The sequence below is a fragment of the Bubalus kerabau genome, chromosome 2, assembly GCF_029407905.1.
Source record: "Bubalus kerabau isolate K-KA32 ecotype Philippines breed swamp buffalo chromosome 2, PCC_UOA_SB_1v2, whole genome shotgun sequence".
NCBI lineage: Eukaryota > Metazoa > Chordata > Mammalia > Artiodactyla > Bovidae > Bubalus > Bubalus kerabau.
Window position 1 is genome coordinate 88,072,725 of NC_073625.1, and position 17,042 is coordinate 88,089,766.

Below are 17,042 nucleotides of genomic sequence, written 5' to 3' on the forward strand. Positions count from 1 at the left end.
CAAGCCAAAAGTGAAAATTGCCAGTTTTCTTAGAGACTGGGCAAGTAACTGAAATTGCTCACTCCTACACTATTTTATTGGTCAAATCAGTCACAGGCTAGACAAGATTCAAGGAGTGAGGGGCAAAAATCTGACTTTTCAATGAAAGGAGTGTAAAAGACTTTGCCACCATCTTTAATTCGCTGTGCTACTTTATTTTATACCTATATAATATTACATGCTTTGTTTCTAGTTTGTACTAACTTAAAAATAAATATTTTTCAGTATGGGCAAAGCAAGTATTAATGTTGAATGTGTATGAAATTCTAGAAGTTTTAAAACTATTTTAATAATTGCATATTACTGTAGGGTTAAAAAAAAACCAACTAGTTAATTTATAAAAGTAAAGCAAAAAGAAAGAAAAACAGAAAACTATCACAAAAAAGTCTTTCAGTTCTTTGAATCTGGACTGTACATTGGGTTGTGCCAATGTGGTCACTGCAAATAAAACAGAATTATAGGATCAGATTATCTACTCTTGAAAGTAAGGAAATTTATGAAGATGCAATGAAAAAGAATCCATTACTAGTACCACCAACCCAAGTACCAACTGATGAATACTTAAAATGGGCAATATTTGTGACCATGACGAAAGAACAAAGACTTCTTCAATTGACCCAGATTATATTTTGCTGTGGCTGCGGCTGCTGCTGCTAAGTCGCTTCAGTCGTGTCCGACTCTGTGCGACCCCACAGATGGCAGCCCACCAGGCTCCCCCATCCCTGGGATTCTCCAGGCAAGAACACTGGAGTGGGTTGCCATTTCCTTCTCCAATGCATGAAAGTGAAAAGTGAGAGTGAAGTCGCTCAGTCGTGTCCAACTCTTGGCGACCTCATGGACTGCAGCCTACCAGGCTCCTCCGTCCATGGGATTTTCCAGGCAAGAGTACTGGAGTGGGGTGCCATTGCCTTCTCCAAGATTATATTTTAATTTACCCTAAATTTAACTTACTGATTCATCATAGACAATTTCCTCTGATTTGATTTCAAAACTAGTTTATATGTGGAGTAAGTAAATTATATATATATCCATTGTTTGATAATGAGGCAGCTTAAAATAATATTTCTGGAAAATGAGCTTGCTTTGCCTTGAATTCCCTTTCTTGCCTTTAACACCATCTGTAGTTATCTCCACATTATCTCAATATGTTTTTTTGGATTCAAACACCAGCACTGGAACTAAAAGAACCATGTGTGCATTTGTGTGTGTATGTGTGATCTGTGGGAAGCTACAAATTACTGCAATCTGTTTATTAATATTATATTACTAATTTTCTGTCATTAATGACAATCATGGGATATTACTCAGTTTCCAGTCGCAATATCTAACTAAACCTATACTTTGTTGTGTTTGAGTATAAACCTTGAAGCATTCATTTGATGCACATGTTAATATTACTGGTCTTCTAAGGAAATTTAAAGACAATGACTGCCTTAGATCACTAACTGAAAATATTGAGTTATTTAGAGCATAATGGGATGATTTTCAAGTCACGATGATGTCACTTACAAAGAAGATTTAAAATCTCTCTTTGACGGAGGGGGACTACATTCCTTAAAACCTAAATTATGCTTTGTAGTTTTATGCATTGATCTTAACAGATATCTTTGTTTCAGTCTTGAACAAAACAAATATATCTGTCATCAGATCACAATTAAGACCCATCAGCAAATATAACAAAAAAATTAAAGTCTCATCATAGCAACAACGTACCTTTAAATGGAAAGATAAAAATGAAAAATAAATCTTTTCAAAATAAAAATGAAAAATAAATAGGAAAGTGTTTTCTTCCTATTCTAGGTGAGACTAAGACATTCTCATGCTTGTACATTTAAATGAATTTCTGCCTCCTTTTCAATGCAAGAAGCAGCTCTATGTCACCATGTTATGCAGCTGCTTTGAACAAATGTTAAGACTTTACATGATACTCAGAGAAGATGTTTTTCCATGGAGACTTTTCCACAGAGCTTTTTTTTTTTTTTTTTTCACTACTGGAAATTTCACGCTAGTGAAATTTTATCTTCTTTTTTATTCTTACCTATAATTTTTACCTTCCTTATTATTCACTTTAATTCTGTCAGTATAACTAGCAATGAAGTGATAGTTTTGGAGTCCTGTCACCTGTGTTTACTGTCCAGTTATTTCATTTTCAAAGACTTCTTCTCTACTAGTCTTTGTACTTCTTAGCTATCATATAATCCAATTAACACTATTGTGAAAAAAATTAACTATGGACATTCTGTGTACTCTATATTTTTCTTCTCTAAAAACCATGTTACTGTATCTAGCTTTATTTTTTTAATCCACATTCCACAACCAGGAAGAATTAATCAAAGCAGCATGAATATGTTGCTTTTCTCATTTTGTGTCACTCCATTCAGCCTTGTTCTTCCAGTAGTTTAACTTTGAAAACATTCAGTTTGACCTTTGGAATACTCTTTATATTTGAAGAAATCAACATATGTGTACTAGTGCTTCCAAAGACTCTTACTGTGGTTTTTTCTTCTCAGTGGCATTTATTGATAACTTATCTTAATTTTATGATAAAATTGCTTCATAATGAACTTTTATATAGCTACCTTAGTATCACTGATATTACTGATAACTATTGATATCAGCAGATATTGGAAAACTTTTCTTTTTTTTCTTGTATTTATTTTTCAATATAAATTTATTTAATTGGAGGCTAATTACTTTACAATGTTATATTGGTTTGCCATAGATCAACATGAATCCATATGTCTAAACTAAGCATAATTGTCAAATATTCTTATAGTGGGTATAATTTCCTTTCAATTTCTCACCTTTTAGATAAAATAATTTTATCCATCCTCAATACTTCAGTAAGTATGAATTTAAAAAAATGTTTTGTTCTACATATATATTCCCTCCTTTTTCTATGTATGTTATTAATTTTATCACCAAATTTATGCATAGTTTTAAAATTTTATAAATTCCTCAAGCCTTAAGAAAGAATGATAAATTTCAAGTGTTGTCTATGATATACTTTTAAGAAAATCACGGTATCAAGCTTTAAACATTGAATTTCTAAATTTATACTTAAAAGCCATTATATTTATAGAGTAATAGAGCACAGAATCACCTGGAGAAGGAACTGGCAACCCACTCCAGCATTCTTGCCTGGAGATTCCCATGGACAGAGGAACCTGGTGGACTACAGTCCATGGAGTCGCAAAGAGTTGGATATGACTGAGTGATTAACACACACACAACAGAGCACAGAAGGAAAAACTGTATCCCATCTGTACAAGGGTAGGTTACACGAATACAGATGGGAAAGTTAAAACTGAAGAAATATTAATATATACATAAGTATTAAAATATATTTCAGCATAGATCTCAGGTTTTCAAGCATATTGTTTTGCAAAATATTTTTGACAAGTAAAATATCAGCTCTTCTCCACAAAGTTATGAAGAAAACAAGTCAGCTATACTGACGTAATATTATTGTGTTTTGATTATGAATGTACCATAAGCAAGCAAAACAACTTTTTCTCATCTCTCATTTGAAATATCATTAATTTATGCAAACTAATTTTAAATTGCTGTAACAATATGTATAATTTAAAAGCTATACATATAGAGCAATTAATTCATCAATTTACTTGTTCAGTATATTTGGCCAATGTATTATGAAGGCTTACAATATACTAGAAACATTATATTTTAAGCAATGAGAACACGGAAGTAAAACACATACAGAATTTTTAAAAAGACCTCTCAGAGCATCTGCAGAATTACTTCAAGGCATAAGCCTATAATTGCCCTATTTTAAATGAACTACCTATTTATAATAGTTCCTAAAAGAAAGAAATACTGCCAAACACATCTGCTGGACCTGTAAAAGGGTTTTATATTATATATTATTATATATATATAAATATATACCAACCTAAATAGCATATTGAAAAGCAGAGACTTTGCTTTGCCAACAAAGGTCCGTCTAGTCAAGGCTATGGTTTTTCCAGTGGTCTTGTATGGATGTGAGAGTTGGACTGTGAAGATAGCTGAGCACCAAAGAATTGATGCTTTTGAACTGTGGTGTTGGAGAAGACTCTTGAGAGTCCCTTGGACTGCAAGGAGATCCAACCAATCCATTCTGAAGGAGATCAGTCCTGGGTGTTCTTTGGAAGGAATGATGCTAAAGCTGAAACTCCAGTACTTTGGCCACCTCATGCAAAGAGTTGACTCATTGGAAAAGACTCTGATGCTGGGAGGGATTAGGGGCAGGAGGAGAAGGGGACGACAGAGGATGAGATGGCTGGATGGCATCACCAACACGATGGACGTGAGTCTGAGTGAACTCCAGGAGTTGGTGATGGACAGGGAGGCCTGGCGTGCTGTGATTCATGGGGTTGCAAAGAGTCAGACATGACTGAGTGACTGAACTGAACTGACTGATATATATTTATATAAATATATAAATATTTTTATATATTTTTCTTACAATAAGTTTAACCCTTTGAGATGGTATAATCATCTCAGTTCTCATAGACTAACTACAGTTAGGACTCCATTGGTCTTATTCTAGCACCAGTATTTTGTAACGGTCACATTGTAATAACTTAACCATTTTTCCCTAAAAGTAAATTTAAGCACTATTTCAAACAATTAATTATCTGCTTATAAGTTAACTGTTTTCTCAAAATCAGCTTGAATGCTTAATTCTTGATCAATATACTTCTCCCATCAGGTGTACTTTGCTACTATCTCTACTATTGCTCAACATTTAACATTCAAGGAATGCATTTTAATTTTCATTTTAGGTGAACATTAGATGGAATATAAGAAAAAACTCACGAATGGTTTTAAAAGTGATTTAGAGTTATCTCCTGTTTTGGATTACTGGAGTAATCAAGAGTTGATTATAGTAAATTATAGCTGTGATATACTAAATGATACTTCTCCAAAAGTGCAGTCAGAAAGTAGTTGTGTACTTAGAATATCTACTTCTATATTTTTTTACTCACACTTAATTTGTAATTTTGTCATAGCAGTTGCCAATTTTTAAGAAAAAATTAAAAAAGAAATACACTTTACCCACTAACTTAGTACACTCTACCAACTAGCTTGTTAACTCTTTTTCCTTCCAAGTTAAGAATTTCATCTTGTATACTTAAATGAATGTAAAAAAAGAAAACAACTCTTTTGTTTACCAGCAAAAAAACCCAACTGTGATGATTACTTAAGGATGTCAAAATGTCTCATCCAAGGCATAGTAGAATGTTCTAGACTCAGGAGTGCAGCAATCAGAAAAACTGAGGTTATTCAATATAATTCTCTCTATATATCTTCTCATTATGAATTAAGTATCACTGGAGAAGAAATCCATAAGCATTTATGTTGTCATTTATATTTGAGACAATCATCTTTGTTGGGCACCAGCCCTATTTTCCCATGATTGTGGAGCTAACTTAGATCTGGTCTTCAGAGAATCAGTGTGAGCTGGAAGCCACCCCAATTTGCACTTCCACATTGGAGCACAATTCTAATAGTCCAGTTCCCAATGACATGTGACCAGAGCTGCACCATATGTTAAAAGATGGCTAGGTATTCCTTTGAGGATATCAATCAGTAGATATACATTAATATTAAACACTATCTAATGCTCAAAATTCTCCAAGCCAGGCTTCAGCAATATGTGAACCGTGAACTTCCAGATGTTCAAACTGATTTTAGAAAAGGCAGAGGAACCAGAGATCAAATTGCCAACATCCGCTGGATCATTGAAATAGCAAGAGAGTTCCAGAAAAACATCTATTTCTGCTTTTTTGACTATGCCAAAGCCTTTGACTGTGTGGATCACAATAAACTGTGGAAAATTCTGAAAGAGATGGGAATACCAGACCACCTGACCTGCCTCTTGAGAAATTTGTATGTAGGTCAGGAAGCAACAGTTAGAACTGGACATGGAACAACAGACTGGTTCCAAATAGGAAAAGGAGTACGTCAAAGCTGTATATTGTCACCCTGCTTATTTAACATATGCAGAGTACATCATGAGAAACACTGGACTGGAAGAAACACAAGCTGGAATCAAGATTGCCAGGAGAAATATCAATAATCTCAGATATGCAGATGACACTACCCTTATGGCAGAGTGAAGAGAAACTAAAAAGCCTCTTGATGAAAGTGAAAGAGGAGAATGAAAAAGTTGGCTTAAAGCTCAACATCCAGAAAACAAAGATCATGGCATCTGGTCCCATCACTTCATGGAAAATAGATGGGGAAACAGTGGAACAGTGTCAGACTTTATTTTCTGGGGCTCCAAAATCACTGCAGATGGTGACTGCAGCCATGAAATTAAAAGACGCTTACTCCTTGGAAGGACAGTTATGACCAACCTAGATAGAATATTCAAAAGCAGGGACATTACTTTGCCAACAAAGGTCCATCTAGTCAAGGCTATGGTTTTTCCTGTGGTCATGTATGATGTGAGAGTTGGACTGTGAAGAAGGCTGAGCGCTGAAGAATTGATGCTCTTGAACTGTGGTGTTGGAGAAGACTCTTGAGAGTCCCTTGGACTGCAAGGAGATCCAACCAGTCCATTCTGAAGGAGATCAGCCCTGGGATTTCTTTGGAAGGAATGAAGCTAAAGCTGAAACTCCAGTACTTTGGCCACCTCATGCGAAGAGTTGACTCATTGGAAAAGACTCTGATGCTGGGAGGGATTGGGGGCAGGAGGAGAAGGGGACGACAGAGGATGAGATGGCTGGATGGCATCACTGACTCGATGGACGTGAGTCTGAGTGAACTCTGGGAGTTGGTGATGGACAGGGAGGCCTGGAGTGCTGCGATTCACGGGGTCGCAAAGAGTCGGACACGACTGAGCGACTGAACTGAACTGATGTATCCAACACTCCTTTACTTTTTATTTTGTTCTTTGAAGGAACTGATATCACGTTTTTGAGGCTATTGCTGCCTACCTAGGGGTATATATTGATACACATTGAAATAACAAGAGGAAGGAACCAGATAGTATAAAATTATTCTGTAATTCTTTGAATCATTTCTTTCAAATTATGTAGCAAAAGAAAAAATGTTTAATTCTGCCATGCCACCCTGTGATCTGTTTGTTTGAAAGTTGAGAATATTATCTTAAATAATATACATTAAAGAGTGAAGTGAACTTTACACTTTACATAACTGTATTAGATTTGCCAAATATCAAAATGAATCCGCCACAGGTATACATGTGTTCCCCATCCTGAACCCTAAGTTTAAAAATAAAATAAAATTAAAAAAAAAATATGCTTAAAAAAAATAAAATAAAATAAAATAGTGCTGTTATTGATTTCATAAAATAAAATAAAATAAAAAAAAAAGAGTGAAGTGAAGTGAAAGTTGCTCAGTCATGTTTGATTCTTTGTGACCCCATGGACTATAGCCTACGAGGCTCCTCTATCCATGGAATTCTCTAGGCAAGAATACAGAGTGCATTGCCATTTCCTTCTCCAGGAGATCTTCCCAATCCAGGGATCAAACCTGGGCTTCCCTCATTACAGGCTGATTTTCTACTGTCTAAGCCACCAAAGAGTAATAGACTTAAATTACAAACTATTTTAAAATTAATGACATTAAGGAACATATATATCCAAACTTTGTATATGACCCATGCAGAAAAAGATGAGAAAGAAGAAATGAATAAGTGTAAAATAAAAAATTAATGAAACTGAATCAAGAAACTGTATTTAATTTATAAAATCAAAAGCCAGTGTTTTTGAAGACTGATAAAGTAAGCAAGCTTGACAGGAAGGAGGGAAATGATATTTATTAAAGAGATTTTCAATGATAAGTCAAGCCTAATTGTAAATTTAGATCTATAAATGTAATGGATAATTTTCTGTTGATTAACAAAAATGAATAGGAAGAATATCTGAATATAGGGTAAAATAATTTTAAAACATGGCCAAATATCTGTCCCTGAAATGATCTATCTCAATTGAGGTTTTAAGGAACAGATAATTACCATGTTATATCAATTATTCTAGAACATTAAAAAATGAAAAAGTTTCATAATATATTCTCTTAAATATAACCTAACTCAAATAGTACAACCAAATATTGATAATAGAAAGGAAAAAATAAGAAAACTCTAGGCCAAGATCATTTAAAGAGAGGTATAAAAATTCTGTTTGAAATATTTTCAAATTGAATCAAAAACTGCAATAAAAATTTTAGAACTATATTATAACCAGATGTTAACAAGTAGGGATTATCTTAGGAATGCAAAGATAGTTATTCATAAGTATATATTATATTAAGGTGGAAAATGTATAATTACTTTTGCAAATACAGATAAATTGTTTTATAACATTTAATACTCATTTCACATTTTAAAAGCATAATACAAACAAAATTATAGTGTAAGAAAAAAGAAGAAAAGTTCTCACCTAGATACCTATTAAAAACCTAAATCAAACATAATTGTATTTAACAGTTATGTATTAACAACTAATCCATTCAAGAAAAAAGAAAATCAGGCTGCTGCTTTTACTGCTGCTATGTGGTATTCTACAAAAGATCTCTGCATTGCAATAACACAAGATGAATAAGGGACTTGCTTTTTTATACAGCAAGCACTTATAGATTTACTCATATAGGTCTTGCATATTTCTTGTCATAAACTATAAGTTTTTTGTTGCTATGGTAAATGGAATATTTTAAAATACAATTTTACTGGGCATTGCTAGTGTATAAGAAATTAACTGATAATTGTATGTTGGCTAACTAATTGACTTATTAGTTCTAAATATTTTCAGTTAATCTTCTATGGATTTCTAGGTAGACAGTCATAATTAGCAGAGAGAAAATAACGGCTTATTACAGCTCAGTCATTAGGAGAGTCATTTTCCACATATTAGAAAGAAATATTATTTTTAAAGTTTAGTAAGACAATTAACTTAGACTTTAGGAAGAGCCTGTGTACCATATGGTTTGCCTAGAGTAGAATAAGATTCTCTCTCTAAAGAGCTCTTAAAAAAGAAATAGATTAATACTTCTTTGGAATGAATCAAATAAACTGATACAAGAATGGAAATGGATGACTTTTTGGAACTATAAACTCTTTTATAATTATGTCTATCTTACAGACACAATATAACTTCAGTTCCTGGACTCGCACAGCTCATTCTGATGCTCTATTTTACAAATCCTGCAATTGGAGTGCACTGGGAGTTGGTGACTCTCAAAGAACATTAAAAGATCTCATTCTAATTAAATTCAAAAACAAACTGAAGAACCAAGCACAATGCCCATGTATTAATTTTAGGGAAGCTGTCCTTTCCAGAAACTAATTTCTTTGTTTCAACTTCAACAGCACGTGAGAATCCACATTAGTAATCAGGAAATTACAACATCAAAGTAAAAATATGAAAAATCTTAAGAAATCTTTCAGCCGGGGTATGATAAGTACCTACCCCCACCTAGGATTCATTCTTGTAATAACGACCTTTAAAATAAAAGCAACCAAATTCAGTATCCCTCTTCTTTGGAAAATAATTATTAAACTCTGACAAGATCTAGTACACAAGCTTTCCTTTAACTGGAGGTCATGTGAAATGACTTCATTTAATTTAAGTAAAATATTTTCAGATTTGTTTATACCATTGTTTAGACAACAAGATTCTTTGATAAACTTTCAAAAGTTACGTTTCTAGGCTATGCAGTTCTCGCTTTGTCAGGAAAAATATTCTGCTACAGACCATGTTCTAAATGTGGTTTTAATTTGTTTAGTTTTGAGAAGATTATTGTGGAGACATTTCAAGGGTCTTCTACCATGAATTTGTTGATGGATTGTGTGTGTGTGTGAGAGAGAGAAAGACAGAGAGACAGAGATGCGGAGTGAAAAAGACAGATACAAAAATGAAAAGAGACAAACGACAAAAAATAATTAAGCTAGGGGTCCCCAACCCTCGAGCCAAGAACTGCTGCTGGTCCCTGACCTGTTAGAAAGCAGGCCACACAGCAGGCAGTGAGCAGTGGGTTAACAAGCAAAGCTTCATCTACATTTGCAGCCACTCTCCATCACTCACATTACTGCCTGAAGATCAGCAGTGGCATTAGATTATTAGACTGATTGTCATAAAAGTACAGATTCTACTATGAATTGCACATGTGAGGGATCTAGGTTGCACACTCCATCCCCTACACCTAAGTCCGAAGAAAAATTGTCCTCCATGAAACCAGTCCCAGGTGCCAAAGAGGTTGGAGACCACTAACTTAGAGGACCCCAAGCAGAGCTATTAATATCTACTTTTTTTTTTTAATTTTCTTAGGAATCTATAGCTTCAGTCTTCTATCCAGCAGAACAGGAACTTTACCATTGGCTTAATTAGGACATTGATATTAAAAAATAATGATTGTGGTAGTAGAATGCTAATTTTTAATACTACTTTTCCCTATTCCTGATGACTGAAACTTGGCATGACTTGAAAGGATAAAGAAAAATCCAACAGTGCTTTAATCTGTCCTCTTAGTGCTGTTCTGTTTATAAAGCCATGTAGGGTACCATCGTACATCAAAAATTCTAGAAGAATCTCCTGGATGTTATCAAGCAAATTCTATTCCCAGCCCCAAATAGAAATAATATGCTTTGAAAGATTGGGTGAATTATTAATATAAGCCCCTTGGAATTTCATGAAATCTGTCCATATGACATAATATCAAAATAGAAAAAAAACTAAATAGATGTGTTAACCTTAATAGAAAATAACTTTATCTTTGATATTACTACTTGAAATTTTCAATGTTGAGAATTCTTGCTGCCACTGAGGAACTTTTATTTAAAAATATTCTAATGCCATCAAATCATTACTATCTGGTTCACAGTTCAGTTCAATTCAGTTCAGTCACTCAGTCGTGTCCAACTCTTTAGGACCCCATGGGCTGCAGCACACCAGGCCTCCCTGTCCATCACCAACTCCAGGAGTTTACTCAAACTCATGTCCTGCTTCACAGTCCACCATAAATTTAAAGTTATTTCTAGTGATTAGATAACCAAGAACATAAAGTGTGTAAAAATAACCTTGGCTCAAAGTCTAATTTATAAGCATTTTTGTGCTACATGTATCTGCCTGACTTGGGGATAGTGAAAAATCACAACTTTAACAGAAGCTGCTGACTAGTTATGTGACTTGCTTTAGTAAGTGACTTATTCTTTCTGGACCTGTTCCATCATATGCTAAGTGAGACCAAAAATATTACTAGTTCTTCTTGCCATAAGATTATTATGAGTATTACATAAAGAATGTGTGTGAAGCTGTGGTACATATACACAATGGAGTACTACTCAGCCATTAAAAAGAACACATTTGAATCAGTTCTAATGAGGTGGATGAAACTGGAGCCTATTATACAGAGTGAAGTAAGCCAGAAAGAAAAACACCAATACAGTATACTAATGCATATATATGGAATTTAGAAAGATCGTAACAATAACCCTGTGTACAAGACAGCAAAAGAGACACTGAAGTATAGAACAGTCTAATGGACTCTGTTGGAGAGGGAGACGGTGGGAAGATTTGGGAGAATGGCATTGAAACATGTGTAATATCATGTATGAAACAAGTTGCCAGTCCAGGTTCAATGCACGATACTGGATACCTGGGGCTGGTGCACTGGGACGACCCAGAGGGATGGTGTGGGGAGGGAGGAGGGAGGAGGGTTCAGAATGGGGAGCACATGTATACCTGTGGTGGATTCGTTTTGATGTTTGGCAAAACTAATACAGTGTTTCAGGTTTAAAAATAAAATAAAATTAAAAAAAAAAAAAAGAAAATTGTAAAGCATTGCACAAATCATGGCTGTTACCTTATGACTGCTGGTATATATGTAGATCTATATGTCTGTAGCAAAATCTCTACAACATAACTTTTAACCACATGTGTAATCAAATTAGTTTAAAATTTAAGAAAAAAAACGTATAGAAATCCATTTAGACCCAAAGACTTTATGTGTGTGAGTGTATGTGTGTGTGTGTGATCAGCCAAATACTTTAAGAGAAAGCAAACCAGTTAAAAAGTGACCCAGAGGGATGGTATGGGGAGGGAGGAGGGAGGAGGGTTCAGGATGGGGAACACATGTATACCTGTGGCAGATTCATTTTGATACATGGCAAAACCAATACAATATTGTAAAGTTAAATAAAATAAAATTTTAAAAAAAAAGAACAAGAACAAGTCAGTTAAAAAAAAAAAAAAGTGACCACTTTATGGGCCTATTGAATCTTCTTCCATAAGTGGGACTGGGAAACCCAAGAGAATAAGATGAGGCATGATGAGAATCAGTCACAACAGGGGAGAGCAGGCTTATATTTCTGACATAAAACTTACAGAATATAATTGCTTAGGTAGATCTTTGATAATTATGTAAGCCAAATCTACTATAGTGCCCTAGAACCTTACCCTAGTGAGCATTCAATAAACGTCAATGGAATGAATGAATTTTCTGCATGAGCAAATGAATATCCTGGAGGTGACTTACCAAGGTACATAATAGAAGCAGAACCCAAATTGAGCCCAGGACAGGAGAATTCCAACCCAGAATTATTTACATGCAGCCTTCTGCTGATACAGATCACATTACCTTTGGTTACAGAAAGATACAGCCTTAATGACTAGACACCTGAGCCTATTTTCTTTTCACTAAATTAGGTTTCAAATTGAATGCTAAGAGGGTCCAGACTCTAGTAAGAACATCCCTGTTAATGACCATGAAAAGTTGACTTGTATATAGATAAAGCTTAGAGCATTTCAGGTAAATGAAAGATTCAATGTGACAATAAGATTAGACTCCCAGGAAAACTAGATTCTCAGAAGCTGGAAAGGGGCAATCTTGAGTCTAAGCTGCAGGATCTGCCCTTGAGAAGAAGACCTTAAATAAATGTCTACATCTCTAGAGAATAACAGATGTGTATTCTGTTTGACAGTAAATGCCCTAGTTCTGGACTTTGTTTTTAATATATGTGAATAACAATATACAAACAAAAAATTGTATACACATTTATTTTAGGAAATGATATATATATCATTATATTAAGTGCATTGCTACTAAATGTTTTGTCCCACAACTGATAGTATTAGTCATGCTCATCCAAGGGGAAATAGTGCAAAACCTGTTTCATGTTCAGCCAATAAGCATTAGTACATAAGATTGCCAGCGTTATCTTACCACAGTCCAGTGTACTTTGCAACCCATAGGGTTATGCCTTTGGAGCTTCATTTAGTGTCATTTATTTACTGCCTGACAACCTGTTTTGACCCTTAAAAGTGTGCAAATAATAACCTTGGTTTGGCCACAAAGACTAAAAAATAGCATTTTTTTGGAAAATAGTAAATGCTTAGAACTGGTTAATAATATATCATGAAAACTTATAAAGTACAGAAGTGCAGTACTTAGAAATTTGTAGACTTACACTGTATTTGAAAAGGTACACTGACAATTAGTAAGTTAAGCATGAAATGTAAGAAGTTAGAAGACAACATAATTAATACGAAGAAAGAAAATAATTTATATTAAGATAAGATATTAAATGAAATAGAAAGCAAAGAACGATAGAGAGATAAAGCCAAAAGTTGGTTCAAGCCTCTGGAAAGCTTGATCAAGAAAGCGAGTACTAAAATTGAATAATATTTAGAATGAGAAGACTTTACTATGGATTTAGCAAGGATGAAGAGCTTGTAAGATAGTATTATGAACAGTGGAATATATTACCTAGCAAAGTTGAAGACATAAGTATCATACAAGTAGCAATTCCATATTGTACAAACTCTAGAAAAACTCTCATACATCCCCTATTCAGGCATATTCAGAACTGAGTCCTCCTGGATCTGTGGCAAAGCACCATCTCTACCTGCTCACAGCTACTTTGAACTGGACTTGCTGTGCCACAGAAAGGGAATTAAGCAAAATTACTCTGGGACAGTAGTGCCCTATGCCTGTCATGGACAAGTGCTGACTTGGTTTCCCAAGAGCTTGGAAACACCAGGAGGAGAGAGGGCTGCAATGCCCTGGAAGGAGGAACTCTCGTGACTACTCTCTGTTCTCCCTTCCTTGGCATGCTCAGAGGAGGCAAGATGTGGGGCAGGGCAGTGGCGCTGTGATGCTGTGATTCAGTCAGAGGATCCGTGTGAGCATACGTCCTACTTAGTGATTTTTATTCCAGGGATGTAGTTATAGACATACTTCTGTGTAACTGTAGATATGCTAAAACCTATTTGCAAAAGGAGTCCTTTGCTCCTGGTAACTTTACTGAGTAATAAATTACTATTAAGTTATGTTTTTATGAAGGCTTCCCGGGGCTTCCCTCATAGCTCAGTTGGTAAAGAATCTGCTTGCAATGCAGGAGACCCTGGTTTGATCCCTGGGTTGGGAAGATCCACTGGAGAAGGGATAGGCTACCCACTCCAGTGTTCTTGGGCTTCCCTTGTGGCTCAGCTGGTAAAGAATTTGCCTGCAATATGGGAAACCTGGGTTTGATCCCTGGGTTGGGAAGACCCCCTGGAGAAGGGAATGGCTACCCACCCCAGTATTCTGGCCTGGAGAATTCCATGGACTGTATAGTCCATGGGATCACAAAGAGTCAGACACGACTGAGCGACCTTCACTTCACTATGTTTTTGTATTATTATGGGGCCATTCTAAGCAAATTTTTCAGTCTGTATCCGTATCCTCTGTCCCTAAGGATAAGACTAAATTCCTTTTTCAGAGATTTAAAATTCTCTCAATCATAATTCGGAGAAGGCAATGGCACCCCACTCCAGTACTCTTGCCTGGAAAATCCCATGGACGGAGGAGCCTGGTAGGCTGCAGTCCATGGGGTCACTAAGAGTCGGACACGACTGAGCGACTCCACTTTCACTTTTCACTTTCATGCATTGGAGAAGGAAATGGCAACCCACTCCAGTGTTCTTGCCTGGAGAATCCCAGGGATGGGGGAGCCTGGTGGGCTGCCGTCAATGGGGTCACACAGAGTCGGACACGACTGAAGCGACTTAGCAGTAGCAGCAATCATAATTACTTATCGTGAAATGCTACTCAGAATACACTGTAACTCTTATATTGCAGAAAATTCTTTGAAAGGTGAAATATTCTCCTCTTCTATTTAAGAATGAACAGTCATCCAAAAGTTTTTCCAAACTTCTACAGAAACAGGATCTTCTCTTCCAGTAGTGCATGCTCAGTTGCTCAGTCATGTCCTACTCTTTGCCACCCCGTGGACTGTAGCCCACCAGGCTCCTCTGTCCTTGGATTTCCCAGGCAAGAATACTGGAGCGGGTTGCCATTTCCTGCTCCAGGAGATCTTCCTGACCCAGGGACTGAAGCCACATCTCTTGCATCTCCTGCATTTGCAGGTGGATTCTTTACTATTGTGCCACCGGGAAAACTTTTTTCTCCACAGTATGGGAATTAAGCCCCGTAATTATTAAGATCTTGATCTTAGAAGGCTTCTTCTTTAAGGCCTTAGCAGATAATTACTGCCCTTTATAGACTTTATTTTCTTGGATTTTTAGCAGGCAGATATTTATTTACTTTCTAATCTAGATGTGACCTAGGGCTAAATACAAATTGCAGTTTATCTGTTTTGTCCTTTTACTTAAAGTGTTGCTATTGTTAACACTCATTTATCTTTGTACTTTGTGTTTAATAAACAGTTCTATTTGGAGTTAGATGCAAATGCAGTTCCTCAACTAGACAGAGAATAACCATGTAGCATGTAAAGTTCTGACAAATATAGCCATAAAGTTTAAAAATGACTTTTAAGATAAGGAATTTTTTCAAAAGTAGCATAAGGAAAATCATTTTCATAGTTACAAATCTTGTAGCATCACTGGCCAATAAATGCAGTTTGATACATTCTGTTTGTGGATTTTTATAACTTTGTTTGTTAATCTGGAAGGTCTCCTGGACAACACATGTTTTCAGGCAAAGGCTAAATGGGATCTTGATGGAATATCAAGACAGATCAAATATAAGCATCAAATGAGTGATTTAATTAATGATCTTGAAAGTTATTTATATCTCTGAGAATCTCTAGATACATTACAATGAGAATAGTAGAGAATTAATTCAAGGACCTGGTGGCCTAATTTGACCTATGAATTTAGAAGAGTTGTTCATATATTTTTTTTCAGCTACCCTGTTAGAACACCATAAAGTTATTGAACAGTAACACTATACAAAAATAGAATTGAGTTTAATGTGTTCCCAGCACCAGCTTATCATGAACAGTCTTAAAGGCACAAGTAAATTGTTTTCAGGTTGTGAACAAGACAAACCACTTAAGACCCTGAGTGACTAGGGCATTCAGTTAGTTGTGTTTCCTGTTAGTGAGGAGTTAGCTGCAGGTCACCAGGAACCAAGCCTCCAGTCCTGCCTGATTTCTCAGGTGTGCTGTCTTTTGTACTGTTCTCTGTTTTTTATGCTCCCTCGTGGACAGACTGTGTAAAATCTACCTCACAATCATTATGTATCTTGTACATCTTTACAAAATAAACTGTGGTATTTTTTCAGAAGAGTATATTCTCCCTCAAAAGAAAATTTTCATCGTTTTGTGTCTTAAGTTGCATTAATTCAGTGTTACTACTGGGGAATCACTGAGTTTCAGAACAGTGCATTTGATTTGGGATAAAAGATTTCAAACTTTAAAAAACAATTAATTTATTTTTCCTTTTACCCACAGGTCTACCCACGGATAGCGCCGGCATTTTGGCACTACCTGCGGGTAGAAGTGAGTAGCGGGTACTTGAATTCTCCCACCCTTGCTCCTTGCACTCTGCTGGTGTGGTCTGACCTAATGTGCCCATTTGTTTAAGATGCAGTTGCCATTCTGTGTACACGTGCTCTCACGTCACCACCATTCCTTAGAGTTGGGTCAGAAATCCAAATCGCCAAAAATACAAATACAGTTTATATAAAATAATCATCATTCTCAATAAATTTCCAAATCAAGACCATATCATATGCATCATAATTGATAAATA

General features: G+C 35.6%; 1 protein-coding gene across 1 annotated transcript in view; it reads left to right on the forward strand.

Moving 5' to 3' along the window:
• EPHA6 (EPH receptor A6) overlaps positions 1-17,042 on the forward strand; it is a 1,024,550-nt gene that overhangs the window by 676,190 nt on the left and 331,318 nt on the right. The gene's annotated exons all lie outside the window — the stretch shown is intronic.